Genomic DNA, 26859 nt, shown 5'->3' on the forward strand with positions numbered 1-26859 from the left:
GACATTATGTTATACAATACATGCATGTTTTGTTCAATCAAGTTCCTATTTATATCAAAAACCAGCTTTTTACATTAGCATGTGACTAGCATGTGACTAGCATTCCCACCGAACACTGCCGGTGAATTTACTAAATTACTCACGATAAACGTTCACAAAAAGCATAACAATTATTTTAAGAATTATAGATACAGAACTCCTCTATGCACTCGATATGTCCGATTTTAAAATAGCTTTTCGGTGAAAGCACATTTTGCAATATTCTCAGTAGATAGCCCGGCATCACAGGGCTAGCTATTTAGACACCCAGCAAGTTTAGCCTTCACCAAACTCCGATTTACTATTAGAAAAGTTTGATTACCTTTGGTGTTCTTCATCAGAATGCACTCCCAGGACTGCTACTTCAATAACAAATGTTGGTTTGGTCCCAAATAATCCATTGTTATATCCAAACAGCGGCGTTTTGTTCGTGCGTTCAAGACACTATCCGAAAGGGTAAATAAGGGTGGCGAGCATGGCGCATTTCGTGACAAAAAAATTCTAAATATTCCATTACCGTACTTCGAAGCATGTCAACCGCTGTTTAAAATCAATTTTTATGCCATTTTTCTTGTAAAAAAGCGATACTATTCCGACCGGGAAAGCCTGTATACGTACAAAGAGAGAGAAAATAAATACATCTCGTGCACGAGCGTGAGTCTCGGAGTACTCTGACCAGCCACTATCCAAACGCGATAATGTGTTTCAGCCTGGGCCTGCCTCGATATCATTCAGCTTTTTCCCGGGTTCTGAGAGCCTATGGGAGCCGTAGGAAATGTCACGTTACGGCAAAGATCCTCAGTCTTCAATAAAAAGAGCCAAGATGAACAACAACTTGTCAGAGAGGGCACTTCCTGTTTGGAATCTTCTCAGGTTTTTGCCTGCCATATGAGTTCTGTTATACTCACAGACACCATTCAAACAGTTTTAGAAACTTTAGGGTGTTTTCTATCCAAAGCCAATAATTATATGCATATTCTAGTTACTGGGCAGGAGTAGTAACCAGATTAAATCGGGTACATTTTTTATCCGGCCGTGTCAATACTGCCCCCTAGCCCTAACAGGTTAAGAACACATTCTTATTTTCAATGATGGCCTAGGAACGGTGGGTTAACTGCCTTGTTCAGGGGCAGAACGACAGATTTTTACCTTGTCAGCTTGGGGATTTGATCTTGCAACCTTCTGGTTACAAGTCCAATGCTCTAACCACCTTACAATGCACTCCACGAGGAGCCTGCGTGCGTGTGCACTGCGTGTTACACGAGTGCAGCAAGAAGCCAAGGTAAGTTGCTAGCTAGCATTAATAAACTTATCTTATATAAAACTCTCAACCTTAACATAATCACTAGTTAACTACACATGGTTGATGATATTACTAGTTTATCTAGCGTGTCCTGCGTTGCATATAATCGATGGGGTGCCTGTTAAATTCTCATCGAATCACAGCCTACTTCTCCAAACGGGTGATGATTTAACAAGCGCATTCGCGAAAAAAGCACTGTCGTTGCACCAATGTGTACCTAACCATAAACATCAATGCCTTTCTTTAAAATCAATACACAAGTATATCTTTTTAAACCTGCATATTTAGTTAATATTGCCTGCTAACATGACTTTCTTTGAACTAGATTGTGTCACTTCTCTTGTGTTCCGTGCAAGCAGTCAGGGTATATGCAGCAGTTTGGGCCGCCTGGCTCGTTGCGAACTGCGTGAAGACCATTTATTCATAACAAAGACCGTAATTAATTTGCCAGAATTGTACATCATTATGACATAACATTGAAGGTTATACAATGTAACAGCAATATTTAGACTTAGGGATGCCACCCGTTAGATAAAATACGGAAAGGTTCCGTATTTCACTGAAAGAATAAACGTTTTGTTTTCGAAATGATAGTTTCCCGATTTGACCATATTAATGACCTAAGGCTCGTATTTCTGTGTGTTATTATGTTATAATTAAGTCTATGATTTGATATTTGATAGAGCAGTCTGACTGAGCGGTGGTAGGCAGCAGCAGGCTCGTAAACATTCATTCAAACAACACTTTCGTGCGTTTGCCAGCAGCTCATCGTTGTGCTTCAAGCCTATCAACTCCCAAGATTAGGCTGGTGTAACCGATGTGAAATGGCTAGCTAGTTAGCGGGGTGCGCGCTAATAGTGTTTCAATCGGTGACGGAACTCGCTCTGAGACTTTGAAGTAGTTGTTCCCCTTGCTCTGCAAGGGCCGCGGCATTTGTGGAGCAATGGATAACGATGCTTCGAGGGTGGCTGTTTTCGATGTGTTTCTGGTTCGAGCCCAGGTAGGGGCGAGGAGAGGGACGGAAGCTATACTGTTACACTGGCAATACTAAAGTGCCTATAAGAACATCCAATAGTCGAAGGTATATGAAATACAAATGGTATAGAGAGAAATAGTCCTATAATAACTACAACCTAAAACCTCTTACCTGGGAATATTGAAGACTCATGTTAAAACCTCTTACATCTAGACGTTCCGCTAGCGGAACACCTGCTCCAATATCCAATGATAGGCGTGGCGCGAATTACAAATTCCTCAAAAATACAAAAACTTCAATTTTTCAAACATATGACTATTTCACAGCATTTTAAAGACAAGACTCTCCTTTATCTAACCACACTGTCCGATTTCAAAAAGGCTTTACAGCGAAAGCAAAACATTAGATTATGTCAGCAGAGTACCAAGCCAGAAATAATCAGACACCCATTTTTCAAGCTAGCATATAATGTCACAAAAACCCAGAAGACAGCTAAATGCAGCACTGACCTTTGATGATCTTCATCAGATGACACACCTAGGACATTATGTTATACAATACATGCATGTTTTGTTCAATCAAGTTCATATTTATATCAAAAAACAGCTTTTTACATTAGCATGTGACGTTCAGAACTAGCATACCCCCGCAAACTTCCGGAGGAATTTGCTAACAATTTACTAAATTACTCACGATAAACGTTCACATAAAGCATAACAATTATTTTAAGAATTATAGATACAGAACTCCTCTATGCACTCGATATGTCCGATTTTAAAATAGCTTTTTGGTGAAAGCACATTTTGCAATATTCTAAGTACATAGCCCAGCCATCACGGGCTACCTATTTAGACACCTGGCAAGTTTAGCACTCACCAATATCAGATTTACTATTATAAAAGTTTGATTACCTTTTGTTGTCTTCGTCAGAATGCACTCCCAGGACTGCCACTTCAATAACAAATGTTGGGTTGGTCCAAAATAATCCATCGTTATATCCGAATAGCGACGTTTTGTTCGTGCGTCCCAGACACTATCCGAATGGTAAAGAAGGGTCGTGCGCATGGCGCAATTCGTGACAAAAAAAATCTAAATATTCCATTACCGTACTTCGAAGCATGTCAACCGCTGTTTAAAATCAATTTTTATGCCATTTTTCTCGTAGAAAAGCGATAATATTCCGATTGGGAATCTCCTTTTCGGCAAACAGAGGAAAAAAATCACAAAGACGGGGGCGGCCAGGTCACGCGCCTAAGTCCACAGTCCCTTGATCGGCCACTTGAGAAAGGCGATGATGTGTTTCAGCCTGGGGCTGGGATGACGACATTCTGTTTTTTCCCGGGCTCTGAGCGCCCATGGACGACGTAGGAAGTGTCACGTTAGAGCAGAGATCCTTTGTAAAAGAGATGGCAAAGAAGTTCCAGAAATGGTCAGACAGGCCACTTCCTGTAAATCTCTCAGGTTTTGACCTGCCATTTGAGTTCTGTTATACTCTCAGACACCATTCAAACAGTTTTAGAAACTTTAGGGTGTTTTCTATCCATATATAATAAGTATATGCATATTCTAGTTACTGGGTAGGATTAGTAACCAGATTAAATCGGGTACGTTTTTTTTATCCAGCCGTGAAAATACTGCCCCCTAGCCATAAGAGGTTAAAAGGAACCACCAGCTTTCATATGTTCTCATGCTCTGCGCAAGGAACTTAAACGTTAGCTTTTTTACATGGCACATATTGCACTTTTACTTTCTTCTCCAACACTTTGTTTTTGCATTATTTAAACCAAATTGAACATGTTTCGTTATTTATTTGAGGCTAAATTGATTTTATTGATGTATTATATTAAGTTAAAATAAGTGTTCATTCAGTATTGTTGTAATTGTCATTATTACAAATAAATAAATATAAATCGACCGATTTAATCGGTATCGGCTTTTTTTGGTCCTCCAATAATCGGTACCAGCGTTTAAAAAATCATAATCGGTCGACCTCTAATTAGAATTAGCTAGCCTGACGTCTGTGCCGTATCCTTAAGTGTGTCCGGTTAATGACTTTCCATTGGTGTCGGTTACAACAGTGGGCCATGCCTGAGAGTTGAGTGTCACAATGCTATAAGATTAGCTGGATTAGACCCTCCAAGCTCGTGTTGATCTGGGAGATTTACTGGCCACTGAGCCCCTCCATTGCGTCTCCATTGAGGCTGGCCTGCACAGGAGAGTGAATGGAGTCGTCTGTCCAGGGTTCCAGGTTCAGTCCCTCCGCTGTTGCACAGGAAGAAGAGTGGGGGACAAAGCAAATGGCTTCTCTGGACACACGCAAAGCCAAGATTTGGTGAAGGATAGAGCTTGGAAGTGGAGAAGGGAAAGAAACGGGAGTAATGGAGAGGCCATCTGTTGATTTTAATTATTTTCCATTTGAGATTCTCCTTGATTAATTATTCAAGTATTCTTCAAAAGTATGCAGTTTTTTTGCTCCCTTTTTGTCTTTATTTGCTCTTTTCTTTCTCTTCTCTCGTCTTTAAGGAGTATATTATTGCTCTGGGCGGTTTACTCTCTCCCATGTTAATTAATGGACACTATTGATGCCAAACGGCACTATTCTGCTGCGGTTGTAATCTGCTGTGAGATTATTTAAATGCATGCGAGGAGGCTAATGTCTGGTTGGGGAAATGCTGTTTCATCAGCGGGATGGTCCATTTCTGCCGCCGTGGTTAAATTACTTTATAATTTCCCTTTGATTTCATATACATCTCTGTGCAGGATTCTGATCCACTCGGCTGTCCATTTGTCTGTGGTTCATTAATATATTTTCAATCCATTCTTGGATATCATGTTGAGTTCTTGGTTTTTATTCAAGAGGTTTTACTGTATCAACAAATTATTTTAACAATGTTTTTGTCGCAGTTTTGGAAAAGAGGTTAAACTACTGGACAGAGTCTACTATCCGTCTTCCCTAACACCAGTAACGGGTGTAAACGGATATTTTGAAAAATGTCTTGTGTTTTAAGGACAAAATTTCAGACCAGGTGCTCAAACAGAGGTGGCACTTGCAGCCACACATGCCCGCTAACAACTGCTAGCCCCCCAGGATGGCACACATTCCAATGGAGAGAGTGGAAGGGGTGGATGACTGTTTCTTTACACCATGGTGACCTGATTTTGGAAATTAAAATCTGGGAAATAGTTAACACATTTTCGCTATAGTCCTTTCAAATAGCCTACTTTTAGTCGTCATAACACAGGCTAGAAGAAGTAATCAATTTCTATCTAGTAAATGTCAAGTTTGGTAGCCTATGATGTTGCATGAAACACTTTCTGGCCATGGGCATGGTTCATGCAGTGGTTACAATGTATCACTGATCCCACGTTTGCCTGAACATTCAAGGTATGCGGCGAAGCCGCGGGGGCAAACAAGTTTGGTACAGGGACAGACAATATTTTTACAAATCTGATTGGATACAGTGTTTTGATTATTGAAATATCAGACACAGTTTAACGACAGTTTATTTTTTTCTTTCTAAGGGCTAATAGGGACACCTCTAGCAGGGGACAGGCCATCAGAATCGGGGACATCTGGTCACCCTATTCTTCACCATCTTCAAAGTCAGCGAGATTAGGAAAAGACAAATGTATGCTAGGTGACCTAATGTGATATGAATTAAATACGCTTTGACTTGACTACCACACTTTTTGTCAAGTTGGTTTCTGTAGACATCGGTTAGATCACGTTCAGTCTGTTGGTAGTCTAGTATAAGTTCTCTAACCCTAGGCAAAGATGATACTCAAAATATTACCATAAAAGACGAAGGAAGGAAAAACTTGCTTGTTATCAGACCTCCGTGACCTTATTATTTTCACATCCATATCCCATTAGAGGGTGTCTACTGTATGTGAAACTGTGCCGTGATTCTCCATAATGGCCGTCCCTGTGGGACACACTCTGAGCCCCTGGAGGGTCCCTGTAGCACATGCTACTCCTATTGTTTGGGTGTTCATGAGGATTAACGTCCTATGACAACTGATCTCACATTCCTCAACTCTCTGGGGAGTGTATGCATCTGTCTGTTTGAGTGTATACTATACACTGAGGGGGGAGTTGAGGGGTTTGTGTGTGTGTGTCTATGTATGCACGTTCGATAGTGTGTGCATATGTGTATGAGGGTGTCTGTCTCTTGCTGTACATTTATTATTTATATACATTCAGCAAAAAAAGAAACGTCCTCTCACTGTCAACTGTTTATTTTCAGCAAACTTTAACATGTGTAAATATTTGTATGAACATAAGATTCAACAACTGAGACATAAACTGAACAAGTTCCACAGACATGTGACGAACAGAAATTGAATAATGTTTCCCTGAACAAAGGGGGGGTCAAAATCAAAAGTAACAGTCAGTATCTGGTGTGGCCACCAGCTGCAGTGCATCTCCTCCTCATGGACTGCACCAGATTTGCCAGTTCCTGCTGTGAGATGTTACCCCACTCTTCCACCAAGGCACCTGCAAGTTCCCGGACATTTCTGGGGGGAATGGCCCTAGCCCTCCGATCCAACAGGTCCCAGACGTGCTCAGTGGGATTGAGATCCGGGCTCTTCGCTGGCCATGGCAGAACGCTGACATTCCTGTCTTGCAGGAAATCACGCCATGAATGAGCAGTATGGCTGGTGGCATTGTCATGCTGGAGGGTCATGTCAGGATGAGCCTGCAGGAAGGGTACCACATTAGGGAGGAGGATGTCTTCCCTGTAACGCACAGCGTTGAGATTGCCTGCAATGACAACAAGTTAAGTCCAATGATGCTGTGACACACCGCCCCAGACCATGACGGACCCTCCACCTCCAAATCGATCCTGCTCCAGAGTACAGGCCTCAGTGTAAAGCTCATTCCTTCGACGATAAACGTGAATCCGACCTGCACCCCTGGTGAGACAAAACCACCACTCATCAGTGAAGAGCACTTTTTGCCAGTCCTGTCTGGTCCAGCGACGGTGGGTTTGTGCCCATAGGTGACGTTGTTGCCAGTGATGTCTGGTGAGGACCTGCCTTACAACAGGCCTACAAAGCCCTCTGTCCAGCCTCTCTCAGCCGACTACGGACAGTCTGAACACTGGTGGAGGGATTGTGCATTCCTGGTGTAACTCGGGCAGTTGTTGTTGCCATCCTGTACCTGTCCCGCAGGTGTGATGTTCGGATGTACCGATCCTGTGCAGGTGTTGTTACACGTGGTCAGCCACTGCGAGGACGATCAGCTGTCTGTCCTGTCTCCCTATAGCGATGTCTTAGGCGTCTCACAGTACGGTCATTGCAATTTATTGCCCTGGCCACATCTGCAGTCCTCATGCCTCCTTGCAGCATGCCTAAGGCATGTTCATGCAGATGAGCAGGGACCCTGGGCATCTTTCTTTTGGTGTTTTTCAGTCAGTAGAAAGGCCTCTTTAGTGTCCTAAGTTTTCATAACTGTGACCTTAATTGCCTACCGTCTGTAAGCTGTTAGTGTCTTAACAACCGTTCCACAGGTGCATGTAAATTAATTGTTAATGGTTCATTGAACAAGCATGGGAAACCGTGTTTAAACCCTTTACAATGAAGACCTGTGAAGTTATTTGGATTTTTATGAATTATCTTTGAAAGACAGGGTCCTGAGAAATTGATGTTTATTTTTTTGTTGAGTTTATATTATTGAATGAGGTTGGAATAATATTGTGAAAATTATGATAATGCCATTTTAGTGTAAGAGCTGTTTGACAAAACCGGCCAAAATTTCAGCTTGTTTTGGTGGGATGGAGTTTTGGCCTACCTGGTGGCAACACCAGGCCGTAAATTTGTTAACAGACCAATAAGAGCGTTCCAAACCTCTCTGCCAATAACAGATCGTTTTCCTTCTCCGATCAGACCACTCCCAGACAGTCCTAGCTAAATTCTTGCTTGGGAAATTGCTCTTTGCTAAGAAGCTATTTTTGTTTCTTTTTGACCAATTTAAATGAAAACAATAACAGTATGGTACTTACTTAATTGTTACCCGGAAACGATTTGATACTGAGAAAAACAACGGACCTTTCTAAGGTGACACAGAGAGGGGTCAGGTATGCTTTCACACTGTCTGCTTGAATTCCATTGTGTGTGTGTGTGTGTGTGTCTATTACGCATGAGGACTCCCTGGACACTAGCCCTCTGACATTTATACATTCACACCTCATTGTTCTGCTGCGTCCTCGTGAGTCATTGCGATATTTGATTGTTTGATTACATTCCACTTCACACAGGTGAGGTAGTCTGACCTAAATCAAGCTCACTGTTGGTCTTCAGGCGTGCCATCATTCACCATCCAACCTCGTCCTGTTCTCACTTTTTGCTGTCCCTGTTTTAAGGAAAATGGTTGCCATTTCAATGTCAATATGTTAGCTCTGTCTGTATGGGCTACTTTATCTGTGTGACTCCTGCGAATGGTGTGGCGAAGAGCAGGTTAATGTAGAGTAAACCTGATATAACACTATTAGGTGATAATCTAGGTCACGATCAGTCATTCATTCTGCTATGATGTAAGTGGATTAGTGACAGACTTAAACTGACAGTTCCTAAATGCCCGGAGTCATATGTGTGACAGTGTTTGTTTGTTGACAGAGATGCACATACAGTGCTGATGAATGTGTGTGTCATCTGTGGTGTATCATATCCTGAGGTTAGGTTTATACAGTTAGTGAACTGTCATTTTGCTCCCGCTGCCCCCGGGTCAAAATTCACTCTACTCTACTGTTGTCCTGCTGGCCCTGGTGTCACACACTTTACCCCCCACATGCAGTACAGTAATATCCCTCACCTCATAACCCACCCCCTAAACAAATTCCACCCCCACCCTGGTGTGGTCCAGTTAGTTTCGGTGTCAGGTATTGCCCCCACACACAATTTACACACATGCCCCCCCAATTCCGTCTTCACCAAAACGTGTGTAAATATTGGACTATAAATTGTGCCTTCCTGTATATGGTAAAATGTTTATTTTACTGAGCCATTTACTTTGTTTCTGTTCTTATGTTTTATTATTTGTTATTGTTGTTGCATTGTCGAGAAGGAACCTGAAAGTAAGCATTTGGTTGGATGGCGTATACTGTGTGTATCCCGTACATATGATTAATAAAAACTTGAAAGTGTGGGTGGAGACACACGCAACGCATACACACAGTATGTGCAGTGCTCCCCTTCCCTTTGATGTGTGGGGTGTTAATGGAGCCCCTCATATTTTAATTTATTTATTCATTCATACTCCCTCCCTAGGCAGGGATTTGAGTCCCTCCTCACCTCCCTCTCTTTTTCAAAATAACCAAACTGGAATCCAACCGACTGAATTGGCCAAAATTAAACAGCATGGTCCTGGCTGGTTTGGGCGCCTAATTGATACAGATATAATTACCACAAAAGCAAAAGATTTTTAATAAAGCACGTCTTCAAAACAGGCAGCGTGAAGGACACCCAAAATGTCCCTCTCTGGGGGTGGTCCTCAAAATGTGTGTTTGTTTAAGAGTCTAATGCAAAACCTTTTGGCATGTATCCACTATCATTCTCTCTTGAAATGAGCTAATACTTACCTGAAGAATTCTGAAAATCTTATTCTGGATGGTTGACTCTGTGTAAGAACATCTGCTAAATGAATAAATGTATGAAAAATAGCGACACAGGGGCATGTAGTCATATACTTGTCATGACCGAGACACAGCCTCTGTGCACCAGAAACTCAGAAGAACAGCTGATACTAAATTTGCTTAGATAGGAAAATACATTTAGAGAGCTGATTTTGTATTATTATTTATCCAGGAAGTCCCATTGAGGTCAAAAGACCACTTTGACCTGGCCAAGTGGACAGCTCAATTAAAAAAAACACACATGTAGATTACAATGTGAGTACTATATCAAAACTTCAGATTTTAACCAATCGAGCCTTACTTCCCTACTTCCCATCGGTCTTCGAGGGGTCTAATAAACCACTCGAGGCGAAAGAAACGTCAGGACCTCCTTGGCCATCTATCAAAAAGTGGAAGAGGTGAAGGTTAAGAGCCATGCGTCCTCCGAAACACAAGTCTTACTTCCCATCAGTCTTTGCGTGTTACCTGTCTAACAGAATAGAGGGTGTTCTTTAAAGCCAAACTCCGTGTCAGTTTGAAATCTGCTACATCAGTTTGTTTATATTAATTATTTATGTTACGGTTAAAAAAACAAATGGAATGCGTTTGCGTCAGACGTACATTGCAAGGCATATCTGAATCATTGTTCTTGCGACAAGACAGCTCCCTGGTACACTGCTGCAACTGTCTTTTAGTAATGACCTGATCAAATGGCAGACAAACGCCTGGCTACCCAAGATTTACTATCAACCGAAGAGAAGAAACCCTAACCGAAAACAACAAGATATTGGGAGGTCAAGAGTAAATTATCGGTGACAGTTTTGAAAGGTGGCGGGAGCTCCGGAGTCAACTCCATCTTAGACGCAATGCATTTCTGCTGGGCAGTTATGCTCGACACTGACAGATACACCCACTTTCTTCCTTGTAGCTAACGTTAGCTGATGATGTGTTTATCAGTGACTAGCCGGCAAAATAACCTAATTAAGCGAACTATTTAAGTAACGTCTACTTCTAACAGTGACACTTTTGAAACAAAGTAGTTGTAAATGGTTACAAAGTTGTTAGCTACCAGTACAAAGTGGCGTGCTTTGCACTGTTATTCTTTGCTAGCTAGCTACAATGAAACCACAGCTTTTTACACCAACTGTCAGTTTCTTACCGTTTGTGTGAAGTGTAACATTACTGCCCAGCCTGGCTAGCTAACGTTATGTAAAAAATTGAGCAACCCATTTACAAGGCCAGGATAGTTTGTCAAATAGTGTCTGTAATTTGGAGAATATGTGGTTGATATTGCAGCGGCAATACCTTTAGTATTTTCCTCATAGTTACCAGAAGGGAGTAAGAGGTCCATCCACCCCTGCCAAAGATGGAACATTCGAAGTGCATGCTGTCTAGCACATTGGAATTGCGTCAAACTCGACTGTGTTGGCCAGGTAAGATAGCATGACTTCGAACTAATATTAGACCAAAATTATTTTTTACTTGAATGCAGTTTTAACCTACTCGAGTGTCATATTATTTTAGTGGGCATGACTTAATAAAAGAAGATCCTGATATATTCGTATCCATACATGACATGTAAGGTATCTTGAATGTAATTTAGAAAACGTGCAAAATATGAACATTTAATTCAAACATGTATATTCTGTTCACCTATGATACAATTTGGGATACTGATTACTGTCATTCTTTTTCACATACACTGCATTCGGTAAAAAGTGTTCAGACCCCTTTTACTTGTTCCACATTTTGTTACTTTACAGCCTTATTCTAAAATGGATTTAAAAGAAATACTCAATCTACACCGAATACCCCATGATGACAAAGCGAAAACAGTTTTTTTGAAATGTTTGCAAATATGTTTTAAAATGTTTAAAAATAACTTATTTACATTCGTATTCAGACTCGAAATTGAGCTCGGGTACATCCTGTTTCCATTGATCATCCTTTAGATGTTTCTACAACTTGATTGGAGTCCACCTGTGGTATATTAGATTGATTGGACATGATTTGGAAAGGCACACACCTGTCTATATAAAGTCCCACAGTTGACAGTGCATGTCAGAGAAAAAACCAAGCCATGAGGTGGAAGTAATTGTATGTAGAGCTCTGAGACAGGATTGGGTCGGCACAGATCTGGGGAAGGGTACCAATTTTTTTTCGCAGCATTGCACACAGTGGCCTCACTTAAATGGAAGAAGTTTGGAACCACCAAGACTCTTCCAATAGCTAGCCGTCCGGACAAACTGAGCAATCAAGGGAGAAGGGCCTTGGTCAGTGAGGTGACCAACAACCTGATGGTCACTCTGACAAAGCTCCAGAGTTCTTCTATGGAAATGGGAGAACCTTCCAGAAGGACAACCATCTCTGTAGCACTCCACAAGATTCTCAGGTCTGATGAAACCAATATTGAACTCTTTGGCCTGAATGCCAAGCGTCCCATCTAGAGGAAACCAGGCACCGCTCATCACCTGGCCAATACCATCCCTACGATGAAGCGTGGTGGCAGCGTCATGCTGGGGGATGTTTTTCAGCGGCAGGGACTGGGAGACTAGTCAGGATCGAGGGAAAGATGAATGGAGGAATGTAGAGAGAGATCCTTGATGAAAATCTGCTCCAGAGCGCTCAGGACCTCAGACTGGGGCAAAGGTTCACCTTCCAATAGGACAATGACCATAAGCACACAGCCTAGACAATGCAGGAGTGGCTTTGGGACAAGTCTTTGAATGGCCTGGAATGGCCCATCCAGAGCCCGGACTTGAACCCGAATGAACATCTCTGGAGAGACCTGAAAGAGCTTGAGGGAATCTGCAGAGAAGAATGGGAGGAACTCCCCAAATACAGACGTGCCAAGCTTGTAGTGTCATACCCAAGAAGACTCGAAGGCTGTAATTGCTGCCAAAGGTGCTTCAACAAAGTACTGAGCAAAGGGTCTGAATAGTTATGTAAATGTGTTTTTATTTTAAAAAATTTTGTATACATTTTTGCAAAATAAAAAAAATGTTTTTGCTTTGTCATGTGTTATTGTGTGTAGATTGAGGGGGGGAAAACTATTTAATCCATTTTAGAAAAAGGCTGTAACGTAACAAATGTGGAAAAAGTGAAGGGGTCTGAATACATTACGAATGCACTGGAAGTATGACCCAAATAAGTATTGGTGACACAGACACTGCCAGTATCATCAGTGTGGATCAGAATCAGTATAAACCATCTCATAAGCAGTGTGAAAGTACATTTCATTTTGTAGATTGTTGTTGTAACTTTTTTGGTACTCCGAATTGTCTCCTACAACTACAGTATTTCAATGTGTAACAAATGGTCTAAAGGGATGACAGGCCTGTTTTAATTGCTATTAGAACTGTATGAGATTATCAACTCATGCACCCTTTTCATTATTCTGCTATGTTTTGTAGTATTGATTGGGTAGAGGACATCAGAAGAGGAAATGGAAGAGGATGTGTCATCAGTTGATAGTGGATCCCATCGGAAAAGGATGAGGAAGTGACATCGGAGGAGGACAGCTCTGACTACATCCCTCCTTTTTGTGTAAGGTAGGTCTCAAAACATGCTTTTTTTCCCTTTCTTTTTTTTACATTGCAGACCTACTTAAAGATATATCCCCAAATACCTGGCTTTTAAGTACTGTAAATGTGTCATATATTTGTATATGTTTGATGAGACAACACACAAGGCTAACTGCAGAGCTGGAGGCATTCCAGAATCGCATTCTGATGTATGCCAGCAAGAGGTTTGCCTTAACACCACCCATATGAGGCCAGGACACGCCTGGCAGCATTGGACTACAATCAACATTGAGAGAGGCCTGCTCTGACGAACAAAGCTGGCAACAAGATGTGAGTGATTCCTGTTTCCCTGCCATTCTGGATACTCGCCTGTTATGTACATGCAGACTATTATGTACATCTCCGGTCAGAACCAGAACCTGTCCATACTTGTTCAGTGTAGCAGGACATTTTACTGCCTATATCTTGATATTGTTATACTAATTACTCTTACTTTGCTGTTCTGTGTTCTATACCCTCAGCTACTACAAAAAATATAGACAGTGTTTGCGAAGAAGACTCCAAAACCCTACAGTTAATTCCCTGAACTGCAAGCAGGTGTGGTCAGACAGAGGTTGGCATCCAACGTAGGAATGCCAAGGATCGTCCCTCATGTAGCCAGTGACCCAAGGAATCTTAGCCTTCTCCCTGACATTCCACCACCACATATCCAGGAGCTGGTTCAGGCATGTCAGCCGAGGGCTAAGTATGAGTGATAAGATAAAAAATAAAAAAAGTGTTTTTAAAAAGTAGGGTCAAACAGATTGTTTCTAGATGTGTCTTTTCCTCCCCCTCCCTAGGATCTGAACAGCTACAATGAATGGAAACCCTTATGTCCGCATGCACACACACGCATAAACACACATACACACTGAATACCAATAGCTAACAATTCGTTGCTATAGTTTCTTGTAAATAATAATCACAAATAACCACCATTATGTTATTGTACAGTCCCCTCTACTCAATTAAATAGACCTCATTTGCTTATAAATAGCAATTGTACATAACCTCATGTTATTGAAAATGTATTGTACAGTCCCCTCTACAAGGCCTCCCGAGTGGTGCAGCGGTCTAAGGCAGTGCTAAAGGCATCACTACAGACCCAGGTTTGATCCCGGGCTGTATCACAACCAGCCGTGATCGGGAGTCCCATATGGCGGCACACAATTGGCCCAGCGCTGTCCGGGTTAGGGGAGGGTTTGGCCGGGGTAGGCCGTCATTGTAAATAAGAATTTCTTCTTAGCTGACTTGCCTAGTTAAATAAAGGTTAAATAACTTTTTTGATTTAAAAAAAAAATCCACCTGTAAATATAAACTATATATACGAAAGTATGTGGACACCCCTTCAAATTAGTGGATTTGGCTATTTCAGCCAAGTTGCAACACTCACTACCGAGTTCCAAACTGCCTCTGGAAGCAATGTAAGCACAAGAACTGTTAGTCGGGACCTTCATAAAATAGGTTTCCATGGCCGAACAGGCGCGCACACAAGCCTAAGATCACCATGTGCAATGCCAAGCGTCGGCTGGAATGGTGTAAAGCTTACCGCCATTGGACTCATTCTCTGGAGTGATGAATCACACTTCGCCATCTGGCAGTCCGACGGACAAATCTGGGTTTGGCTGAAGTCAGGAGAACTACCTGCCCAAATGCATAGTGGCAACTGTAAAGTTGTTTGTAGAGGAGGAACAATGGTCTGGGGCTGTTTTTCATGATTCGGGCTAGGCCCCTTAGTTCCAGTGAAGGGAAATGTTATCGCTACATTATACAATGACATTCTAGACGAGTCTGTGCTTCCAACTTTGTGGCAAAAATTTGGGGAAGGCACTTTACTTTTTCAGCATGACAATGCCCCCGTGCACAAAGCGAGGTCCATACAGAAATTATTTGTTGAGATCGGTGTGGAAGAACTTGACTGGTCTGGACAGAGCCCTGACCTCAACCCAATCGAACACCTTTGGGATAAATAGGAATGCCGACTGAGAGCCAGGCCTAATCGCCCGGCATCAGTGCCCGACCTCACGAATGTTCCAACATCTAGTGGAAAGCCTTCCCAGAAGAGTGGAGGCTGTTATAGCAGCAAAGGGTGGACCAACTCCATATTAATGCCAATGATTTTGGAATGAGACGTTCGACGAGCAGATGTCCACATACTTTTGGTCATGTAGTGTACCTGAAACTTTCACTCATGAATCTTGTCTTATGTCTAAATAAATAGTTACACACCTTCAAATTATTTGTTCTATAATTTTGTTTCATATAAACATTTAACTATTTGTGGAATAAATAAATCATTTTGCACTTATGCACACTGACTTTGGTTGCCAGCTGTACGGTGTTTCCTCTGATACATTGGTGCGGCACAGCGAGCAGTGTGTCAAGAAGCAGCCGCAGGCTCTCGACCTTCACCTCCTGAGTCCATACGGGAGTTGCAGCGATGGGACAATACTGTAACTACCAATTGGATATCATGAAAAAGGGGTAAAAAGTAAAACAAAAAAGAATAGCAATAAGTCGATGGTAATATTATTTGCTTTAAATATTTCATAGCTAGCTATCAGTCATAGCTAGTTCTATCTAACTTAGCTACAACTATTGATAAATTAATATGGTCAATAGATATTAGCTATATTATGCGACGTGATCTGACATCTCTGATAACGTTAACTCTTTGGATATTTATGTTGTGGAAGGAAGACTAATTTGCTAAGACAAATATATTCAAATGGTTTTGGAAATACATGAAATGAAAACAAGCATTGTTTTATTATGACAAGCCTAAAATTGGCTAACCTTTAGATAGCTCGCCAGCTAGCTAGCAAGCAAACTAATTTAACCAGCTAGCTACTAGTAGCTGCCTTGTCTAGCCAACAGGCAGAACACAGCTAAACACTACAGAAAATGCAGAACAGGTTGGCAGTGATGGATTCTGGGTTCTGACTCCTAAAACTTGAAATAGGGTTAATTATCAGGTATCCTATTGAAATATTGAGTGCAATGGGTTAGAGAGGGTCTACACCAGAAGTTAATGGTTATCTGTAGGAGGAAGGTATATGGTGGGTGCAATTAAGCTTGGAATGTGCAGGGAAAACGATCACATGTGGCAGCACTGATATGAAGAGTGAGCACTTTGGGGAAGAGGTTAGGTCAGATGAAGTGAGGAAGGACCGGTATCACTAAGGTTTTGTCTAGCTACAGATGCAATGGCTGTTCAGATGTGTAGGAGGAGACACCGCATAGGACAAAGGGTTAAATATCATTGCTTGTGTGAATGTCTTTTGTCTGATGCAGCTGTATTGACCCAATGGTTTGGTTTAAGCTTTACTAATCGTCCGTGAGTTTTACTAGGTTAATTTAGAACCTAACAGCAGTAACTAGCTATTTTCCTGAACAGAACAAAGTGTAAAATATAATTGATAATAACATAAATAATTGATTGTTTTATTCCAAAAAGTACTCTTACCAGTGTCTTTGGTTATAGTCCGACTGGATTGACTGCAAGGCTAAATGGAACTACGGCAGAGTGACAGTTGAGTTGTAAACATCACTCCTCGTGTGAGCGAGGTTACATCTTGGCTACACTCGAGCCCTACGCATTCAAGTCGCCTGACTGAGAATTCAGCTGCAAAATGTAAACACACCTGAAGAGGGGAAAATTTTAAAAAGCACCAGTATTTCCAGTGCTGTGGCTTCAAAGCGCTGAATAAGTAAAATTAAGACTTCACATTTTATTGGTCACATCCACATATTTAGCAGATGTTATTGCGGGTGTAGGGAAATGGTTGTGTTCCTAGCTCCAACAGTGCAGTATTTTCTAACAATTCACAACAATACACACAAATCTAAAGTAAAATAATGGAATTAAGAAATATATAAATATTAGGATGAGCAATGTGGCATAGACTAAAATACAGTAGAATAGAATACAGTTGAAGTTGGAAGTTTACATACACTTAGGTTGGAGTCATTAACTTGTTTTTCCAACCACTCCACAAATTTCTTGTTAACAAACTATAGTTTTGGCAAGTCGCTTAGGGCATCTCCTTTGTGCATGACACAAGTCATTTTTCCAACAACTGTTTACAGACAGATTATTTCACTGTATCACACTTCCAGTGGGTCAGAAGTTTACATACACTAAGTTGACTGCCTTTTTTAAACAGCTTGGAAAATTCCAGAAAATGTCATGGCTTTAAAAGCTTCTGATAGGCTAATTGACATCATTTAAGTCAATTGGAGGTGTACCTGTGGATGTATTTCAAGGCCTACCTTAAAACTCAGTGCCTCTTTGCTTGACATCATGGGAAAATCAAAAGAAATCAGCCAAGACCTCAGAAAATAAATTGTAGACCTCCACAAGTCTGGTTCATCCTTGGGAGCAATTTCCAAACGCTTGAAGGTACCACGTTCATCTGTACAAACAATAGTACACAAGTATAAACACCATGGGACCACGCAGCCGTCATACCGCTCAGGAAGAAGACGCGTTCTGTCTCCTAGAGATGAACGCACTTTGATGCAAAAAGTGCAAATCAATCCCAGAACAACAGCAAAGGACCTTGTGAAGATGCTGGAGGAAACGGGCACAAAAGTATCTATATCCACAGTAAAACGAGTCCTATATTGACATAACCTGAAAGGCGCACTCAGCAAGGAAGAAGCCTGTGCTCCAAAACAGCCATATAAAAGCCAGACTACAATTTGCAACTGCACATGGGGACAAAGATCGTACTTTTTGGAGAAATATCCTCTGGTCTGATGAAACAAAATATAACTGTTTGGCCATAATGGCCATCGTTATGTTTGGAGGAAAAAGGGGGAGGCTTGCAAGCCAAAGAACACCATCCCAACTGTGAAGCACGGGGGTGGTAGCATCATGTTGTGGGGGTGCTTTGCTGCAGGAGGGACTGGTGCACTTCACAAAATAGATGGCATCATGAGGTAGGAAAATGATGTGGATATATTGAAGCAACATCTCAAGACATCAGTCAGGAAGTTAAAGCTTGGTCACAAATGCGTCTTCCAAATGGACAATGACCCCAAGCATACTTCCAAAATTGTGGCAAAATGCCTTAAGGACAACAAAGGCAAGGTATTGGAGTGGCCATCACAAAGCCCTGACCTCAACCCTATAGAAAATGTGTGGGCAGAACTGAAAAAGCGTGTGCGAGCAAGGAGGCCTTCAAACCCGACTCAGTTACACCAGCTCTGTCAGGAGGAATGGGCCAAAATTCACCCAACTTATTGTGGGAAGGTGGTGGAAGGCGACCCAAAATGTTTGCCCCAAGTTAAACAATTTAAAGGCAATGCTACCAAATACTAATTGAGTGTATGTAAATGTCTGACCCGCTGGGAATGTGATGACAGAAATAAAAGCTGAATGAAATCCTCTCTATTATTATTCTGGGGGGGTTGAGTTGAGGATCAGTGAAGTGGAGGTGTTTTTCATACCTTCTCCACCTGGGGACGGCCCGTCAGGAAGTCCAGGACCCAGTTGCACAGGGTGGGGTTCAGACCAAGGGCCCCAAGCTTAATGATGAGCTTGGGAGGTACTATGGTGTTGATAGCTGAGCTATAGTCAATGAACAGCATTCTTACATAGGTATTCCTTTTGCCCACATGGGATAGGGCAGTGCGATGGTGATTGCATCGTTTGTGGATCTATTGGGGTGGTATGCAAATTGAAGTGGGTTTAGGGTGTAAGGTAGAGGTGATATTATCCTTAACTCGCCTCTCAAAGCACATCAAAATGACTGAAGTGAGTGCTATGGGGCGATAGTCATTGAGTTCAGTTACCTTTGTTTTCTTGGGTACAGCAACAATGGTGGACATCTTGAAGCAAATTGAGACAACCGACTGGGATAGGGAGAAATTGAATATGTCCGTAAAGACTCCAGCCAGCTGGTCTGCACATGCTCTGAGGACGCGGCTAGGGATGCCGTCTGGGCCGACAACCTTGAGGGTTAACACGCTTAAATGTCTTACTCACGTTGGCCATGGAGAATGAGAGCCCACAGTCCTTGGGAGCATGTTGCCTTGGTGGCACTGTGTTATCCTCAAAGCGGGCAAAGGTTTGGGTAGGTTTTAATAGTCACAGTGGGAACAACATCGCCTATACACTTCCTGATGAACTCAGTCACTGTGTCCGTGTATATGTCAATGTTATTCTCAGAGGCTATCTGGAAAATATCCCAGTCCACGTGATCAAAACAATCATGGATTAATCAAAAGAAAGCATGGATTCCGATTGGTCAGAACAGCGTTGAATAGAGCTTTTGAGCATTAGCAGCACGATTACTACAGTCAATGTGCTGATAGAACTTTGGTAGCATTTTCCTCAAATTTGCTTTGTTATAATCCCCAGCGACAATAAATGCAGCCTCAGGATTTGTGGTTTTCAGTTTGCACAAAGTCTAGTGTAGCTGTCGTGGTATCGGCTTGAGGGGGAGACTATACACGGCTGTGATTATACCAAAAATAAGTATCTTGGGAGGTAATACGGTCCGCATTTGATTGTGAGGTATTCTAGGTCGGTGAACAAAAGGACTTGAGTTTCTGTACGTTGTCACAATCGCATCATGAGTAGTTCATCATGAAACATACATCATTTCCTTCTTCCCGGAGAGTTCTTTATTCCTGTCTGCACGATGTATTGAGAACTCAGCTGGCCGTATGGACGGGGACAGTATATCCGGAGAGAGCCATGATTCCATGAAACAGATTGTTACAGTCCCCAATGTTTCTCTGGAAGGAGATCCTTGCTATGAGCTTGTCTACTATATTGTCCAGAGACCAAACATTAGTGAGTAATGTACTTGGAAGTGGTAGATGGTGTGCCTGCCTCCTGAGTCGGACTGGAAGTCCACTCCGAATACCTCTTATCCGCCGGCAGCATCTTGGAGCAGCCTCTGGGATAAGTTAAATTGCCCTGGGGTGTACGAACAAAGGATCCAATTCGGGAAAGTCGTATTCCTGGATGTAATGCTGGTGAGTTACCGCTGCTCTGATATCCAAAAGTTATTTCCGGCTGTATGTACTAACACAAAAAACATTCTGGGCCAATAATGTAACAAATAAAAGAAATACTGCAAAGTTGCTTAGGAGTTTGAAGCAGAGCTGCCATGTCTGTTGGCACCATCTTCTGACTCTCGTATTTGAGAGATATAAACCAAATTTGAAATTGCATTATTTTATTTTGCACTTACTGAGTCTGGCTTTAATGGAAGTGCCTCTAACATAACCCAGGTAGTCAGGCATTCCCCATGGCAGCTGTCTTGGCCCCTTTTTTACTTTTTTCAATCTTTACTAATCACCTGCCTTTGGCACGGAGTAAAACCTGTGTGTTTATGTATGCTGATGATTCAACACTATACATGCCAGCTACCATAGCAAGTGAAATCACTGCAACACTTAACAAAGAGCTGCAGTCCGTTTTAGAATGGGTGGCAAGAAATAAGCTACTCCTAAATATTTCAAAAACCTAAAGCATTGTATTTGGACAAATCATTCACTAAACCTCAACTAAATCTTGTAATGAATGTGGAATTTGAGCAAGTTGTGGAGACTAAACTGCTTGGTGTAACCTTTTGTAAATTTTGTAAACTTTTATGGTCAAAACATATTGATGCAACGGTAGCTAAGATGGGGAGAGGTCTGTCTGTAACAAAGCACTGCTCTTCTTGACATCGCGATCAACAAACCGTCCTACAGGCCCTAGTTTTTTCACACCTGGACTACTGCATAGTCCTGGTCAAGTGGCACAAAGAAGAACAGAGGCAGATTACAGTTGGCCCAGAACAGAGCAGCTGTCACGCCCTGACCTGAGAGAATCGTTTTTTTCTGTTTGGTTAGGTCAGGGTGTGACATGGGGTGGGCATTCTATGTGTTGTATGTCTGTTGTTTTTGTATTTCTTTGTTTTGGGCCGAGTATGGTTCCTAGTCAGAGGCAGCTGTCTATCGTTGTCTCTGATTAGGAATCATACTTAGGCAGCCTGTTCTCCACCTGTGTTTGTGGGTTATTGTTATTTCTGTGTGTGTACTGCACAGTGCGTTACGTTTCTTGCTGCGTACCTGTTTATTGTTTTGGTTTCGGTTTCCTTCAATAAAGATGTGGAATTACCGGCACGCTGCACCTTGGCTCCTATATCACAAGGAATTTGAAGACAGCACTCATGACAGCAGCACAGCTGGCCCTTAAGCTAACATATTAATAACATGCATGTCAATATGTTCTGGCTCAAAGTAGAGGAGAGCTTGACTGCATCACTACCCATCTTTGTAAGAGGTATTGAAATGCTGAAAGCACCGAGCTGTCTGTTCAAACGCCTAGCACACAGCTCAGACACCCATGCATACCCCTCAGCAGAGGTCTCTTCACAGTTCCCAAGTCCAGAACAGACTATGGGAAACGCACAGTACTACATAGAGCCATGACTACATGGAACTCTCTTCCACATCAAGTATCCCATGCAAGCAGTAAAGTCAGATTTAAATACAGATCAAACTACACCTTATTGAACAGAATTGACTGTGAAGAGACGTACATGCGCACACACAATCTAACGCATGCACTCTACACCCACCTACGTTGTAATATTGTTATATTGCTGTATAATGGATTTTATTGTAGATATATTGTACAGTGTGTGTAATAATGTGTTGTGTGATGTACTGTTTTATTTTTTATATCATCGCCCAAATCTTGTTTGGACCCCAGGATGAGTTGCTGCTTTGCAGCGAGAGCATGGTTAAATGAATGCTTTTATTGATGAATAAGCCATTATTAGGTTTCACACTGTAAACAGTGTTTGAGTACATGAATCCAAACGTGAACTTTTGCAACTCTGGAGGAGTAGTGTCACTGATGGTTAGGGGGTTTGAATGAACAAGACCCAAGATCGGTGGTTTCTCCTACTGTAGTGTTCAGGTAGATGTACATACAGTACCAGTCAAACGTTTGGACACACCTACTCATTCAAGGGTTTTTCTTTATTTTGACTATTTTCTACATTGTAGAATAATAGTGGAGACATCAAAACTATGAAATAACACAACACAGATTCTTCAAAGTAGCCACCCTTTGCTTTGATGACAGCGTTGCACCCTCTTGGCATTCTCTCAACCAGCTTCATGAGGTAGTCACCTGAAATGCATTTCAATTAACAGGTGTGCCTTGTTAAGTTAATTTGTGGAATTTCTTTCCTTCTTAATGCGTTTGAGCCAATCAGTTGTGTTGTGACAAGGTAGGGGTGGAATGCAGAAGATAGCCCTATTTGGTAAAAGACCAAGTCCATATTATGGCAAGAACAGAACAAATAAGCAAAGAGAAATGACAGTCCATCATTACTTTAAGACATAGTCAGTCAATCCGAAAAATGTCAAGAACTTTTTAAGGTTTTTTCAAGTGCAGTCGCAAAAACCATCAAGCGCTATGATGAAACTGGCTCTCGCGAGGACTGCCACAGGAAAGGGAGACAGAGAGTTAACTCTAAAGAACTTATCCTCTACAGCAGAGGTAACTGCTCCTCAGATTGCAACCTAAATAAATGCTTCACAGAGACACATCTCAATATCAACTGTTCAGAGGAGACTGCGTGAATCAGGCCTTCGTCATTGAATAGCTGCAAAGAAACCACTATTAAAGGACACCAATAATAAGAATAGACTTGCTTGGGCCAAGAAACATGAGCAATGGACATTAGACTGGTGGAAATCGATCCTTTGGTCTGATGAATCCAAATTTTTGGTTCCCACCACCGTGTCTTTGTGAGATGCAGAGTAGGTGACTGGTTGATCTCACCATGAAGCTTGGAGGTGGTGGTGTGGGGGTGCTTTGCTGGTGACACTATCTGTGATTTTATTTAGAATTCAAGGCACACTTAACCAGCATGGCTACCACAGCGTTCTGTAGTAATATGCCATCCCATCTGGTTTACGCTTAGTGGGACTATCATTTGTTTTTCAACAGGACAACCTCCAGGCTGTGTAAGGGCAAGGAGAGTGATGGATTGCTACATCAGATGACCTGGCCTCCACAATCACCCGACCTCAACCCAATTGAGATTGTTTGGGATGAGTCAGACCGCAGAGTGAAGGAAAAGCAGCCAACATGTGCTCAGCATATGTGGGAACTCCTTCAAGACTGTTGGAAAAGCATTCCTCATGAAGCTGGTTGAGAGAATGCCAAGTGTATAAAGCTGTCAAGGCAAAGGGTGCCTTCTTTGAAGAATCTGAAATATAAAATATATTTTGATTTGTTTAACACTTTTGGTTAATACATGATTCCATGTGTTATTTCATAGTTTTGATGTCTTCACTATTATTCTACAATGTAGAAAATAGTCAAAATAAAGAAAAACCCTTGAATGAGTAGGTATAATAAAACTTTTGATTTAGTAGATTTTGATCTAAAAAGGAGAACTTTTTAAATGTTTTACTATTTTTTTTCTTGTTTAAAAAAAAGAAAAGAAAAATGAAATTCACTGAGGATATTCCTCCTCTGAGGAGCGGTCAATGATGTACATCTACCGGATGTGCAACAACTATGTACTGTCTCTGTGTGAATGAGAGTTAGTGAAAATCTAGCTTTAGGCTGTTCAGCTTGAAACACCCTGTCCTGTTCATCTGTGAGATGCAGGAAGAGGGCCAATGTATAATTCAGATGGTAGATCTCTAATTGAGAGGGGAGCTGTAAATCCTCATTGATTTTGTCACCAGTGTCTGTGTCCTTGTTGGTCCCTGGAGGGTCTTCATTACACAAGGGCAGACAAGGCTGAACAGGGAGACTGACTGTGGGTGTTCGCATTGAAATACTTGTCTTATAAGGTACACTATATATTTACATTTACATTTTAGTCATTTAGCAGACGCTCTTATCCAGAGCGACTTACAGTAGTGAATGCATACATTTCATTTCATACATTTTTTAATTTTTTGTAATTTTTTTGTGCTGGCCCCCTGTGGGAATCGAACCCACAACCCTGGCGTTGCAAACACCATGCTCTACCAACTGAGCTACAGGGAAGGCTATATATATGCAAAAGTATGTGGACACCCCTTAAAATGAGTGGATTCAGCAATTTCAGCCACATCCGTTGCTGACAGGTGTATAAAATTGAGCACACAGCCATGCAATCTCCATAGTCACATTGGCAGTAGAACGGCCTTACTGAAGAGCTCAGTGACTTTCAACGTGGCACTGTCATAGGATGCCACTTTTCCAATAAGTCAGTTTGTCAAATTTCTGCCCTGCAAGAGCTGCCCCAGTTAACTGTAAGTGCTGCTGTTGTGAAGTGGAAACGTCTAGGAGCAACACATGCTCACAGAACGGGACCCCCGAGTGTCCTCGGTTGCAACACTCACTAGCGAGTTCTAAACTGCCTCTGGAAGCAACGTCGCCACAATAACTGTTTGCTGGGAGTTCATGAAATGGGTTTCAGTGGATGAGCAGCTGCTCACAAGCCTAAGATCACCATGTGCAATGCCAAGTGTCGGCTGGAGTGGTGTAAAGCTCACCGCCATTGAACTCTGGAGCAGTGGAAATGCGTTCGCTGGAGTGATGAATCACGCTTCACCATCTGGCAGAGGGGAGTCACAGTGTCTTATTTATCAGATGACTGGCTTGATAACCCCCCAGGGATGATGTGCCGGAGGGGAATCCCACCCCCTTGACTGGGAGACAGACAAAATCGATATCCCCCCAAGCAAAGACAAACTGTTCTGCGGTCAGTAGTAGTAGTAGTAAAGGGATGCAAAAGGGAGCTATACTGTAGTACGAGAGAAGTGTAACGATTTCACTTTGCACAGTTGTATCACGCAAATGCACACATGTTTAGTGCTGTACAAACATTATGATGAAACAAAATTTGCAGACGGATGTGTTTTTTTTCAGTAACGTAATGAAGCAGTTGTGTGTTATTGTTACTGATGTTCATTCTAAGAACTGATGAGTCACCCGTTTTGGAGGAAATTTGCTGATATAGGCAGAAATATATTTAATTGTCGATTTCCATGATGAATGCCTCGTACATGGTAAGCTATAGAAATGCCGTCGACGGCGGCTGGTTAATGTGGCTGAACGCTTCAGTAATGATAGTGTTAGCGTGGGCTTGTCTGACTCATGTGGGTTGTGTCTGAACAAGTGTATGGTAATAGGGCTTATACAGCCAACTACAGTGACTATCAGTGACTAGTGTAAGACCCAGAGCCACACCGTGAATGCATCCCATATATAGTGCAATACTGTTAACCTTGTCAAATGTAGTGCACTATAAAGAGAATAGGGTGCTATTTGACACGCAGCCTGTATGTTTCAGAGCCACATAGTTTTATTCGCCGCTCAGGCTAGGAACCCTTTAGCTTTATATGGCTAAATATGTCTTTTCCATTAAGAGGCTATTCACTAGGGGCATCCCGAGTGGCACAGCGGTCTAAGGCACTGCATCTCAGGTCCTTCTCCAGTCTAAACTTCAGCTGATTTATAATCTGATTTACTTACAAAAGGCACATCTCAATAGGTGGTCCTCTGAAATGATAGTGTGAAGTTTGCACTTGTGTCTGAAAAACTAGATTTTGCTTAAAACATACTTTTTTTTTTTGTGTACATTAATGTATTTATATTAATGTATTTATATATCAGAAATTGTTTTCCACCAGGAAAAGTTCAAATATAGCTGGAGTGTGTCTACAGTCTACTCTAACTGTCAACCATTTGCCCTGGGGTAGTGAGAGACGAACCACAATGCACAGTCGACAGCGAGGACCTTTGAGCATTATGGCAACGCTAGTCACACGCGAACCATATACAGTAGGGGAGACAAAACATGCACTGTTTCAACTCTTCAAGAACAGAGAACCTTTTGAGTTTATAAACGTATACTAGGTTGCTTCTTTTAACTACAGCGCACACAACGTAAAACATTCCATCTGACCACACTATCACCCTCTTCCTCTCCTCCAGAGTCCTCTCTCTCACCCTGAGAGGTGCTTTAGTCACGGGAGGAGGTTATGTACAGAATTCCACACACCAAGAAAGTCGTGAAGAGGGCACGACAATGCCTTTTCCCCCTCAGGAGACTGAAAAGATTTGTCAGCGGTCCCCAGCTTCTCAAAAAGTTCTACAGCTGCACCATCGAGAGCATCCTTAACGGTTGCGTCACCGTCTGGTATGGCAACTGCTCGGCATCCGACTGTAAAGCACTACGGAGGATAGTGTGTACGGCCCAGTACATCACTGGGGCCAAGCTTCCTGCCATCCAGGACCTATATAATAATACAAGGCGGTATCAGAGAAAGGCCCCAAAAATTGTCAAAGACTCCAGTCATCCAAGTCATAGACTGATCTCTCTGCTACCACACGCATTG

General features: G+C 42.0%; 1 protein-coding gene across 5 annotated transcripts in view; it reads left to right on the forward strand.

The window, feature by feature from the left end:
* LOC106583269 (nck-associated protein 5-like) overlaps positions 1-26859 on the forward strand; it is a 130060-nt gene that overhangs the window by 39910 nt on the left and 63291 nt on the right. Inside the window, exons 3-6 of one of the 5 annotated variants that reach the window (XM_014167225.2) lie at positions 11257-11364; positions 13345-13482; positions 13611-13785; positions 13977-14200. The exons of 2 other annotated variants lie outside the window; for them this stretch is intronic. The gene's annotated coding sequence lies outside the window, so the exon portion shown is untranslated. Of the gene's footprint in view, positions 1-8008; positions 10760-11256; positions 11365-13344; positions 13786-13976; positions 14201-26859 lie in introns of those variants that run through there. 2 more of the 5 variants (XM_014167224.2, XM_014167230.2) reach the window with 2 other exon arrangements.

This window comes from Salmo salar, chromosome ssa22 (assembly GCF_905237065.1).
Source record: "Salmo salar chromosome ssa22, Ssal_v3.1, whole genome shotgun sequence".
Classification (NCBI taxonomy): domain Eukaryota; kingdom Metazoa; phylum Chordata; class Actinopteri; order Salmoniformes; family Salmonidae; genus Salmo; species Salmo salar.